This window comes from Pleurodeles waltl, chromosome 4_1 (genome assembly GCF_031143425.1).
Source record: "Pleurodeles waltl isolate 20211129_DDA chromosome 4_1, aPleWal1.hap1.20221129, whole genome shotgun sequence".
Classification (NCBI taxonomy): Eukaryota; Metazoa; Chordata; class Amphibia; order Caudata; family Salamandridae; genus Pleurodeles; species Pleurodeles waltl.
This window is the reverse complement of record NC_090442.1, coordinates 36,734,404-36,747,384: the sequence shown is the minus strand read 5'-3', so window position 1 is coordinate 36,747,384 and position 12,981 is coordinate 36,734,404. Positions and strand designations below refer to the sequence as shown.

General features: G+C 46.0%; 1 protein-coding gene across 1 annotated transcript in view; it reads right to left on the bottom strand.

Annotated features, from left to right (window-relative positions):
• LOC138287337 (zinc finger protein 850-like) overlaps nt 1-12,981 on the bottom strand; it is an 89,130-nt gene that overhangs the window by 58,807 nt on the left and 17,342 nt on the right. The gene's annotated exons all lie outside the window — the stretch shown is intronic.

Here is a 12,981-nt window from a genome sequence, read left to right as displayed (position 1 = left end):
GCTGGTGGCGGTGCTGGCAGTGGTGGGGGGAGGCCCCAGCCCCTTCCCTGCAGCCTCGGACGGCTGCACAATGGGGCTGCTGCTGCTGGCAGTGGTGCTGACAGTGGAGCAGGTGGCGTCGCAGGTGGCTCTGCAGGTGGCGGTGCTTGCAGTGGTGGGGGAAGGCTCCAGCCCTTTTCTGCAGCCTCGGATGGCTGAAGTGCCATGGTTGGTGTTGTGTGTTCAGATCCAGCTCCAGCACCAGGCCCCCTATCCATCCTGTCTGCAGTGGCCAGCCCTTTGTCTTTGCCCTTGGCAGCTGGTGGTCCCTTCTTGCCCTTGCCAGCTGGTGGTGCCTCCTTGCCCTTGGTAGCTGGTGGTCCCTTCTTGCCCTTGCCAGCTGGTGGTGCCTCCTTGCCCTTGCTAGCTGGTGGTGCCTCCTGTCCTTGGTAGCTGGTGGTCCCTTCTTGGCCTTGCCAGCTGGTGGTGCCTCCTTGCCAGCTGGTGCAGGCACACTGCCAGTGCTGACGGGTGTCTCCTTGAAGCCTCTCACACCTGCAGTAGGTGATGAAACTACAGTGGCCGTGAACTGGGTGGCTCAGGTGCTCGCCTGGCCCGAAGTGAAGGACAGGGGGAGGGGCAGGGAAGAGGTCAAGGGTGGAGAGGAAAAGCTTCTTAGGGACACTGGGGCGTGAAGAGGGTGAAGGTTTGGGAGTGGAGGAAGAGAGAGTGGTGGTTGGAGGTGTCTGCTGTGTTTGGGTGCAGGTGCATGGGCTGGATGCTGTTGTGAGGTGGATGGCTGTTGGGTGTCTGAGTGATTGCGTTTGTGTACTTTGGGAGGAGGGAGCACAGACACAGTGGGAGAGGACACAGGGGACATGCGCATGGATGTGGGGGTGGTGACTGCCAGTGAGGGGCTTGTAGTGATAGGCGTGATGGTGATGGAGGTAGTGGATGAGGATGTAGTGCAGGCAGGTGTGAGTGGAGATGCTACTGGTAGGGAGGTGGATGACGAGGAGGAGGGGGACACAGTGGAGGCAGTGGATGTTGGCATGTCTGATCCTGGATGGTGTTTGTGTGAGTGCCTGTGGGAAGATGTGTAGTGCTTGTGTTTGCCTGAGCCACTCCTGTGTGTTGTCTTGGGTGCATGCTGGTCTGATGGTGTGCTTGGGATAGGCTAGGTTTGAGGAGAATGGGACTGGGTAGGGGAAGTTGGAGGGGGGAGGCTAGAGACAGGGACAATGGCTGCCATCAGGGAGGAGGCCAGAGCCTGGAATGATCTATGTTGGGCCGCCACGCCAGAGTGAATGTCCTCCAGGAATGCATTTGTTTGTTGCAAATGCCCTGCCAGCCCCTGGATGGCATTCACAATGGTTGACTGCCCAACAGAGATGGATCGCAAGAGGTCATTATACTTCTCACTCAGGGCAGCAAGGCTGACTGGGGCAGGGCCTGAGGTGCCTGGTGCAAAGGAGATGCCCACCCTCCTGGGTGAGCGGGCACAGGAAACACGCTGAGAGGCTGCTGGTAGGGCGGTGATGGTACGGGGGTGGTGGCTGTACCTGTAGTTGGGGTGGCCACAGAGGTGTCCGCCACCACCAGGGAGCTTCCATCGGAGGAGGTATCACTGTCCGAACTGTACCCTCCAGACTCCGCCATGGTGCTCCCCTCGCCCTCCGCCACACTGGTGCCCCAACGGTTGGTGGATTCCGCCTCCGGGCCCATGTGGGATGCAGCTCCCTCCGTCGCTGGTGCCTATGCTCCTCTGCCAGATGATGCTAATGCACAGAAGGACAGGGTGACAAAAGACAAAACAAAGAGACAGAGGATACACCTCGTCAATGCCAGCAACAGCACCACCGTTGACGTACACAACACACGAGGGACAGCCCTATGCACTAGGCGATGCACTACCAGTCACATTGCTAATTACCAGGCCATGGAGAATAATGCCTAAAACCAATAGCAGCATACCCGGGGGGGGGGCAGGAGCCCAGGAAACCCCGGGTGAAGGTGCAAGGAAGCTGCTCCGGATGGAAGAAGCTTAGGATTCTGCAACAACGAAGAGAGCTAGGAACTTCTCCTTTGGACGGAAGATGTCCCAGGGCGTGCTGAAGGTTGCAGAAGTCTTTCCATGCAGAAATACCGCAAACAAGCCTTGCTAGCTGCAAGGGTCGCGGTAGAGGTTTTTGGGTGCTGCTGGGGACCAGGAAGGACCAGGATGTCGCCCCTTGAAGGAGGAGACAGAGGGGGCGCTCAGCAGCTCAGAGAGCCCCCACAGAAGCAGGCAGCACCCGCAGAAGTAACGGAGCAGGCACTTAGAAGATTTGTGAACCGGAGCTGGCTCAGAGTCACAAAGGAGGGTCCCACGATGTCGGAGTCCAACTCAGAGGGTTGAGCACTGCAGGATGGAGTGCTGGGGACCCAGGCTAGGATGTACACAAAGGAATCCTTGGAAAAGTGCACAGAAGCCGGAGCAGCTGCAAGTCACACAGTACACAGGTTTGCAGTCTAGCCTAGGGAGGCAAGGACTTACCTCCACCAAACTTGGACTGAAGGATCACTGGACTGTGGGAGTCACTTGGATATAGTGCTTGTGTTCCAGGGACCACGCTCGTCAGGATGAGAGGGGACCCAGAGGACCGGTGATGCAGTCTTTTGGTGCCTGCGTTAGCAGGAGGAAGATTCAGTCGACCCACAGGAGATTTCTTCTTGGCTTCCAGTGCAGGGTGAAGGCAGACAGCCCCCAGAACATGCACCACCAGGAAACAGTCAAAAAAGCCGGCAGGATGAGGCGCTACGATGTTGCTGGTAGTCGTCTTGCTACTTTGTTGCGGTTTTGCAGGCGTCCTGGAGCAGTCAGCAGTCGATCCTTGGCAGAAGTCAAAGAGGGAAGTGCAGAGGAACCCTGGTGAGCTCTTGCATTCGTTATCTGAAGAATTCCCCAGAGGAGAAACCCTAAATAGCCAGAAAAGGAGGATTGGCTACCAAAAAGGTTAAGAGCCTATCAGAGGGGGTCTCTGACGTCACCTGCTGGCACTGGCCGCTCAGAGCAGTCCGGTGTGCCCCCAACACCTCTGTTTCCAAGATGGCAGAGGTCTGGGACACACTGGAGGAGCTCTGGGCACCTCCCCTGGGAGGTACTGGTCAGGGGAGTGGTCACTCCCCTTCCTTTATCCAGTTTCGCGCAGAATGGTATTGGGGTGACAATTCCATGATCTTAGACATGTTACATGGCCATGTTCGGAGTTACCATTGTGACGCTATACATAGGTAGTAATTTATGTATAGTGAACACGCGTAATGGTGTCCCTGCACTCACAAAGTCCGGGGAATTTGCCCTGAACAATGTGGGGGCACCTTGGCTAGTGCCAGGGTGCCCACACACTAAGTAACTTGGCACTTATGAGGTTTAAAATGGGCAGTATAGTTAAAGGCAGAAAAGTGAAACGGATGACTGCAGAGATGCTGTATGTGGCCCTGAACTGAGTTGAAAGGATGATTTTGGAACCCAGTCTTACAGATTACCCTCGGTGCCTTACTGGCTTGGGCACTGCTTTTCCAACTCAGGGTGTGTACGTTCGAGTCCACCTGAGGTGTTATCTCTACCCTCATAATTCTTTGATGACACTTAGTCATATTGTTTACTCTTCCTCGTAGCAGCTTACCAGGGTGAAAGTAAATTGCAACAGAACCATTCCACTTCTTCACTGAAAAGAGTCATGCTGGTTACCCAAATGCGCAGCGTGCCATTTTATACAGCTTTCTTTATTGAAATTAAACTTGGACTCACTTGAAATATTCTCTTTCAAAATTATTGTTTTGAGCGGCTGTGAATTTTATTTCTAGAGGTGGTGACAGGCTTTCAGGTACGTGCTTAGGTCATGGCCCTGTTCATGTCACTTGTATAAGCTAATTCAGGGAGCAAATTAGCAAGTCAAGAAATGGGAAGTCTGAACTACTGTCAAAGCAGTTTCATTCTCTTTCCAAATAATCCAAAGCTAGTATTGCAGCATAAAAGAGTATTAAACACAGGAAGAAAGGAGGATTATAAGGTAGTAAAGTAAATTATGACATATGAAACTTTGGAACTATTCAATATATATATTTTAAAAAGTCCTTTCAGGGAAAGATGATGAAAAATGATATGAGATCCTGACCTGCACAACTGTAATTGAAATGGTCCACATCCATTCATACCACCTAACCCTAAACACCCAGAGATACTGATGCAAGTGACCATGTTGCCTAATGGCTAAGGCAAAAGACTGCGAATCCCTTCATGGTTGGATCTTTTTCTCAGAGCACCCAACTTATCTTTACATACAAACTGGAGGCACACTCTTACAATACTCCTTTCACTCTCACTGATTAATAAAGCCCAGTACAAGCTACACAATCAGTCACATTATGCCTTCAGCATTGCTACATTTCTGTCTTTGTGCCATACCAAAGATCCTCTACACAAATGCCATGAATATACAATACGTATGCAACAATATGACAAGGCAAAATCATTTTGAACAAAACTGTGGGTAGGTGCAGTGCAGGGAGGTTGTGCGTGCACAAAGCAGAAGGTATATGTGTGTAGAAGCTGTATGATTCTGTGCAGCAAAAATGCTCATTTTGCCTCAGAGAAAGTACAGTACTAGAGAAGAATCAGAAAGGATTGACACAATTGCTGCCTTTGCTGTTGCCCCAGTTGTGTGATCTGTCAAACACTGGTCTCTTGCAGATTGAGGCATGTAGTCCCATTTGAAGGGTAAAACAAAACTCTTTCAAACATTTTTGCTGCAAACTTAAAATCTTTCTGAGACACTGTCTCACACACTTATTACAAATGAGAAGCTCTGAAATTGTCATGTTCCAGTTTGTACGTCCTTCTTAAAAGCCATGCTGGTTATTCAAACGTGCAGATTACTGTTTAAATTCTATTCTATCATGAGTGGTACTTATATTGAGTTGGAGGCATAATTGTTTGAATGATTTATATTGATGTGTGCGAGGGATCATTAATGGAAGTCACTGAACCACAAACTGTGTGATAACCAGTCCTAGGACAAAGCTTCTCTCCAGAAGAGTGAGGGATCATTAATGGAAGTCACTGACCCACGCACTGCGTGATAATCAGGCCAAGGACATAGTTTCTCTTCAGAAGATCGAGGGATCACTAAGGGAGGTCACTGACCCACACACTGTGTGATAACCAGGCTGGGCACAAAGCTTCTCTCCAGAAGAGTGATGGATCATTAATGGAAGTCACTGACCCACACACTGTGTGATAACCTTCTATTATTTTAGAAAAGTTTCATTCGAGTGGAGAAGTTTTTATTCTTAATATCAGTTGTCCTTCCATTCAGAATCTGTTATTCATTTCTTTGTCTAACATTTTCATCCTGTGCTTAACCCAAGGCTGCACACAATATTTACCTGGTATTGACAATCCAAAGGGTACATTGTCTACCCTACACGGAAAAATATGTGTTGTCACATCAGGGAAGTTCTTAAAACAACAGATATGTTATTATAAAACATCACACTGCCCACCCCATCTTAGAGGGGACATTCCAGCCAGCTTGCCAACTCGTGCTGCACGTCGTCGCAGTTTCTGCTGAAACTTTCTGTTTCCTCTGTGTCTACGAGGACTCCTAGCAGACTAACAGACCTCTTCCTTACCTCTGAACACAGGTATGGGGAATGAGCTTCCTTCCTTGGACTAGATGGGGGGATTAGGGCTATCACTGCTATTTGCTCTTGTTAGACCTGACAGCCTTAGGTTGGTCATTCCCCAACTTGTTGTCTGCATCCCTCCACTTTTCTGACACTATTTATGCTGGTTTTAGGACTCTGCACCCTTTACCACTGCTAGCCAGTGCTAAAGTCCATATGCTCCCTCCCTTAAACATGGTAACATTGGTTCACCCCCAATTGGCATATTTGATTTGCTTATAAGTCCCTAGTAAAGTGCACTACATGTGCCCAGGGTCTGTAAATTAAATGCTACTAGTGGGCCTGCAGCACTGATTGAGCTACCCACATAAGTAGCCCCTTATCCATGTCTCAGGCCTGCAATTTGCAAGGCCTGGGTGTGCAGTTTCACTGCCACTTCGACTTGGCATCTAAAAAAACATGCAAAGCCTTAAACTCCCCTTTTTCTACACATGTCACCCCTAACGTAGGTCCTAGGTAACCCATAGGGCAGGGTGCTCTGTAGGTAAAAGGCAGGACATGTGCATATGTGGTTTATATGTCCTGGTAGTGAAAAACTCCTAAATTCATGTTCCACTACTGTGAGACCTGCTCTTTTGATAGACTAGCATTAGGCCTGCCCTTATATACTTTTTGAGTGGTAGCTTCTGATCTGAAAGGGGTATCCAGGTCATATTTAACAAGAAAATCCTGCTTATTGGTGAGGTTGGACTTTATATTAATATTTTAGAAATGCCACTTTTAGAAATTGAGAACTTCTCTGCACTTAAAACCATCTGCTATTAATATTTTAGAAATGCCACTTTTAGAAATTGAGAACTTCTCCGCACTTAAAACCATCTGCACCTTACATCCTGTCTCCAATCAACGCCTGATCTTTGCTGGTTGACAGCTCCTTTGTGCATTTCACCCAGACAACCACAAACACAGGACACTCAGTCACATCTGCATTCATCTGCATACTGAATGGGTCTTTGTGGGCCGGAAGGGTGAAGGGCCTGACACGTACATTTCAAAGGCCAGTGGTCTGCCCTCACACAAAGGACTGACAACCCCCACTGGGACCCTAGCAGACAGGACTGGGCTAAAAGGGAAACTTGTGCACTTTAAAACCATTCTTTGAAGGCTCCACCACTTCAACAGCATTTTGGGTATATAAACTGGTTCTCTGACCCCAGCAACCCAGACAGTTCTGGAGCTGCGCCTGAACTCTGTCAGAAGGCCTGCCTGGCTGCCCAAAGGACTCTCTGGACTGCTTTGCTGAGAAAGACTGCTGCCCTACTGTTGCCCTGGTGGCCTCTGACTGTGCTGGAAGGACTCTGCCTCCCCCCAAAAGTGCTCTCCACAGGATTGGATTTAGCTTGCCTCCTGTTCTGAAGTCTCAGGGACATCAAAGATTTGAACTACTAGCTTTTTGCTAGTACCCGACTACAGTGACTCCAGAACAACTTCAGCGATGCTGCAGCCTGCTTGGTGGACCTTGCTGCATGAAACGATCGTGCCTTGAAATGCAAGTCCGACGTTGCCGCGACTCCGATGACATCACTCAGGGTCATTGCGACACTGCAAAGTCGACACATCACGTCCTGATGGACTGGAACCAGCGACCCTGCCGGGTCACACGGAACTGAAGCATCGGGGCGCCGATCTCCCCCTGCAGCAGAGAACTGACGCCTCTTTCCTCGAAAGCTGTAAAGGACCGACGCCGCACCAACTTCAGCAACACCTTTTTTTGACTCTTCGTTTTCAAAAGGTACTGTACCTGGGGGTCCATGTGACTCTGTGACCTGCACTGGTGGTGTCGGATTGTTGGGAACAGCTCCATCAACTACGCCACGATAGCCCCAGTTGGAGCTATTGTGTTTCTAGGCACTTTAGTTGGATTTAATCTCTAAAAATTCATAACTTTGCCTGTGTACATTGGAATTTGCTTGTTTCAACTGTATTTTATTCAGATAAATATTCTCTATTTTTTCTAAACCTGTGTGGTGTCTTTTTGTGGTATTTTCACTGTGTTATGGTATACGTTCTGCACCTATACTTTACACATTGCCTTCTAAGTTAACCTTACTGCTCAGTGCAAAGCTACTGTCCCAGTTAGCACTGCAGCCCCAACGCCATCAACACCAGCCCTCCTGATTTCATCATCAGCCCGACTACCCCTGCACTGACCTCGTGAACAGATGCCTGCAACACCACAAACCAGACCTCCTCATAAGGATCATGATGCCCTGCATTTCCAATGTACTGTTTGCGGGTCTTCCCGACACCGTAGCTGGCCCACGATGCCGCAGCTGGCCTAATCTGTTGGATTTGCCTTGATAATATCACAAAATAAAATGATGGACAGAGTGTTGAAACGTTTCAAACACTTACCCCCAGTCACAGATCTAAGTTTAAACCATTATTATTTTGCTTGCCACGTCACCCCAGTTTGGATCCAGCTATATGCAAATCAGTCTTGACCCTGCTCCCAACGGGAGCAGTCCAGCCCGAACTTCCAAGCTAGGTCCTTCCTGGACAGGATTCAAGCATCCTGGGACCAGTTTCAGGGTATCACCCTTCATCAGCCAGGCTAGCTTGAATCCAGTGGTGCAGCAAGCAAGGGACCCACGTCTAGGCATACCCTAGCCACTTTGGGCACCCAAGGCAATATCACAAAATAAAATGATGGATGGAGTGTTGAAACTTTTCAAACACTCACCCCCAGTCACAGATCTGGGTTTAATCCATTGTTGTTTTTCTTGCCATGTCACCCCAGTTCAGACCCAGCTATATGCAAATCAGTTTTGACCCTGCTCCTAATGGAACAGTCCAGCCTGAACTGCCAAGCCAGGTCCTCCCTGGACAGGATTTTAGTATCATGGGACCAGTTTTAGGGTATCACCATTCATCAGCCAGGCTAAATTGAATCCAGTGGCGCAGAAAGCAAGGGACTCACGTCTGGGCGTGGGGGCACACAAGGAAATATCACAAAATAAAATGATGGACGGAGTGTTGAAACTTTTCAAAGACTCCCAGTCACAGATCTGGATTTGCCTTGATGCCTTTCAAAACAAACATCTCTTAGAAAAATTGTGTCAATTGATCCTTGCCCTTAAGTGGACACGGAAAGCCTATCACCACCTCTCCAAACATACTCCAACCACAATAAACTTTTCACCTGTAGGAGGTACTCCATGATATTAAAGAGATAAAGGAAAGAAACATCTGTCTGTCCCGCATGCAGACACACCTTCTCTGAACCCTGCACCCTTGTTGTACAGTGCAGTCACCCCAACAATACCATTTGAAGAGACAATACAATGTCGCCATAGCCTTTTGGGCTAATCACTTCCAAAAAAGATGTCAAAGGCCACTTCAATGTCATTATACACATGTGGAAACCACCTTCACCACAAACACCTAGAAGAACATCTCCAAGCGCCTCCCTTAAAAGAAGGCCCAGATCACCATGCACATATCTGATCTGTCTTCATACACTACAACATCCCCTGCATCACCATCTCAATCCTCTTCCAGAGTATTACCAATACAATATCACCTTCCATGAGGTACTAGTAGAAGAGCAACCAAGCTTAACATATTCCGTGAAGCACCTCAGTCATCGGTATCTGTAATTCTGGAAACATTACAATCTAGAACAGCACCCCACCCTCTGTTACAATTAGTCTCAAGACTTTGAAGACTGGCAGAGGATAAGCTTCTCACTCAACAACTCCGCGTCTACTGAAGAAATAGAAACCACCACAAAAAGATCCAGAAAATCTAAAAATAGTCCCAAAGCCTGATTCAGTCATTGTCACAGCTGTGAGATGAAAACATCCTTCAGATCCTGAATCAACTGCTGCTCCTGAGAGAGAAAGCAAGAGAATTGGTATCACTAGGAAGGAAATGTGAGGAACAGCATCAGCACATTGGAAAAATGCAATTGTGACAATACTTCTTGGGAAAAACCTTAAGGAGATGATTATGATTTGTAATTAGTGCTGCAACTTATAATTATAGCCCTCTTTGGCCAACATATGGTCAAAAAGGTGCTCCGTATCAAGTGGAAACTCTAACATCTGTTGGGATTGAAGAAGCATTCTGTAAACAGTACAGTCCAAAAGAACGTTGTTTTTTCCAGCACAGACTGCAACATCAAAAATGGCCTTAGCAATAAAAGCAAGGGGAGGATCAGCAACACCAATGTCGTATCAAAGTAAGAAACTGCCACTTCCCAGAAACTCATATTCTAGAGGGAGAAACTCATCTAGCAATTTCCAGTGATTCTCTAACAGCCCCGCTGATAGTTATCCACTCTTATGGGGGAAGTGCTGGCATTCCACTTGGAAGAGTGGAAAACAAAAACAGACAAATGGATACTCAACATTATAGAAAGGGGCTACTTAATCCGCTTCAAAATCAACACTTAATTTCTTCCTCTTGCTGCTGGAGCAAGAAACCTGTATCCTACAGAACAACTAAATCAGGCACAATAGAACCTTTGCATCAAAGAAACAAAGGAGTTTACTTCAGTTTTCTAGTCCCCAAAAACAATCCAACATCATCCAGTATTTGATCTGTGTTTTCTTAACAAATACATTCAAAAGGAAAACATTCAGAATGTTGGCACTTCTACAGTTTCATCCACACCACAAAGGAAACCATTGTCTCTGAGACGAACAATATGGATACCTGAATGCACCCCAGGTTTGTATGGCTACACTAAAAGAAGCGAAATACCCATCCATGTTATGCTCTCAAATGGTAAAGATTTTGTATATGATAGCACACTAAAGGACAAAACCCAACTTCATGTCAAGACAAAGCTTTGTTTCGTTATCCACTGCATCAACCAAAAGCCAAGTTACAAATCTGTTCCATAAAGTGCATCCTGTGGCTTTCGTTCTTTAAATTACCCACCCTAAAACATTTTCTAGAAGTTCTTAAAAAAAGTCTTCCCTCGTGTTAAAAATGCACTTCCAACTTAGGAGTTATATCTGGTACTGTCAAAATTAATGGCTCCTACTTTTAAATACATTCATACAGCTACTTTGCAGCATATTTCATGGAAAACTAAACTGTCTTTTGAATTGCTGCCACTTCAACTAGAACTGTCAGTGAGTTCCATGATTTATCTTTAAGAAAGCATTAATTGTTTTTCATTTGAATAGGGCAGTTTGAAGAAAGCATCCTTCATTCCTGGCTAAAGTTGTCTCAGAATTCCACTTCAAACTGACCATTACTTTCCCAACCTTCTTTCCCAAGCCCTCTAAACCAGCAGAAAGAGCTCTTAATTAGTTAGATATCAGAAGGGTTCTTCTTTATTTTTGTTAGATGAAACCAAGGACATCAGAAATACAAATCAATTCTTTATAAATTATGGTCACATAAGAGAAGAAATGGCTACTTTAAACAATCTATATCTAGTGGCATGCATGTCATTATGCTACCACCGTTCAAACAAACCAACTATTGCCAGGCAAACCCAGAGCTCATTATAGAAGAGAAAAAGCAGGTCCTACGTCATGAATAACAAATGTTTTCTGTTGTGGGCATCTGTAGAGCTGCAGCAAGGAAATCTATCCACACCTTCGCCAAACACTATTGTTTAGAGTTTGATAATCAAGCAGAAGCTAGAGTAGGTGAAGCAAGTTCTATAAAACTTATTAAATAAGGTTCTTTACGTTTCTGTTCTGCTGGACTATAAATTACCAATCGCTTCGTCAATGAGTTAGCTTGCTATTCTAGTCTAGCATTTATGACGATCAATAAAGACCCTACAATGCAAAAGAAAATGTTTTGCACCTGTAGTCCTGGTTCTTCATCATAGGAATGTTCAGTGAATCCATAAATGACCCCTCACTGACTGTACTTTTTAAAGGATGGGCGTGGGAGTATCTCTATATACATATGTACATAAGCATCTCTACTTTACGTTAAGGTTTAAAAAGAACTGGGTCTTGAAGGTAACTGCAAATACTACATATTAATAGGTGTTCTGGGACACTGCAGGGAATTATTCTACTGTTTAGGAGTATCAAAGAAGATCCTATGAAGCAGAACCAGAACTACTGGTAGGTGGCCCTTTATTCAATGCACTATTATTCCTAGTGTCAATTTTACAGTTAGCGTGATCAAGTGTGCTTGGATGTTTTTCTTTCTACATCTATTTCATAGACACTTTAATTCCTTTTATTCCACATTGTGCTAAACTCACAATGTCTTTCCTGGTTTTCATGGTTTCTTCCTGCAACATGTAGAGAAATTAACAATTGTTGGGAAAATACACTGTTGGAAATTACCATCTTTTGCAAGACATCCCCCAGGTTCTTGCTGAACCTGTTTTGGTGGCTTTAGGATTCTGTGCACTTTACTCCTGCTAACGAGTGATGAAATACTTGCCCTCTCCCTTCTCAACATAGTAAAATTGGTATGCACCTGTAGTGCTTTCCTCTTATCTAGTTTCTAAGCACTAACATAACACACTAGAAATGCACTTGTGAGGTCAAAGAAGACTTTTATTGTTGTTAATTCTTCACCAACCACAATTTTTATGTATGACGAATTAGTAGCTTTCAAGCCTGCGTTAATCAAACAAAATATATCAGTTTGCAATATACACAGCAGGTTATATTTATAAGATATTGAATGCAAAGCAAAACAAATACTTCACCGTGTGGGAAACTATTTACAGCTTCATCTTTCTAAGGTCTGCAAGCTGATGACCCCTGTCAGCCGCGAGAAAGAGATTCATCTACCCACACGGGATTGCTGGCAGCTGGCGCCAAGCTCCAGCACGAGGTCCGGCAGATTCGAATCTAACTCTCTGCAGCCTGTTACATTTGTTACAAAGGTGTGCCCCCTCCTCTCAGACCTGGGAAACTGAGCAAGCCTTTTGGAGACTGGCCAGGTCTCCAAGACTACTCCTGTTCCCAAGCTCAAGCGAAGAAAAACAACACCCATGTACTCTCTCTTATCATGTCTAGTCTACTGTGAGAAAAACATCTTGGTTCTCTGGTGCAAAAACACAGCTTGGAAAAATACAGCTTGGATTCTCAACTGCAATGTCTAACTCCACGTTAAAGGCAATGGGCAGCTAACCTAAATATCAAATGCAATGTCTAGTGTCATGTCAAAGCCAATAAGCATCTAAGCTGAATACAAAATGCAATGTCTTATATCATGTCAAAGCCCATAGGCAGCTGAGCTGAATACAAAATGCAATGTATAATATCATGTCAAAGCCAATAGGCAGCTGAGCTGAATATAAAATGTAATATATGATATCATGTCAAAGCCAATAGG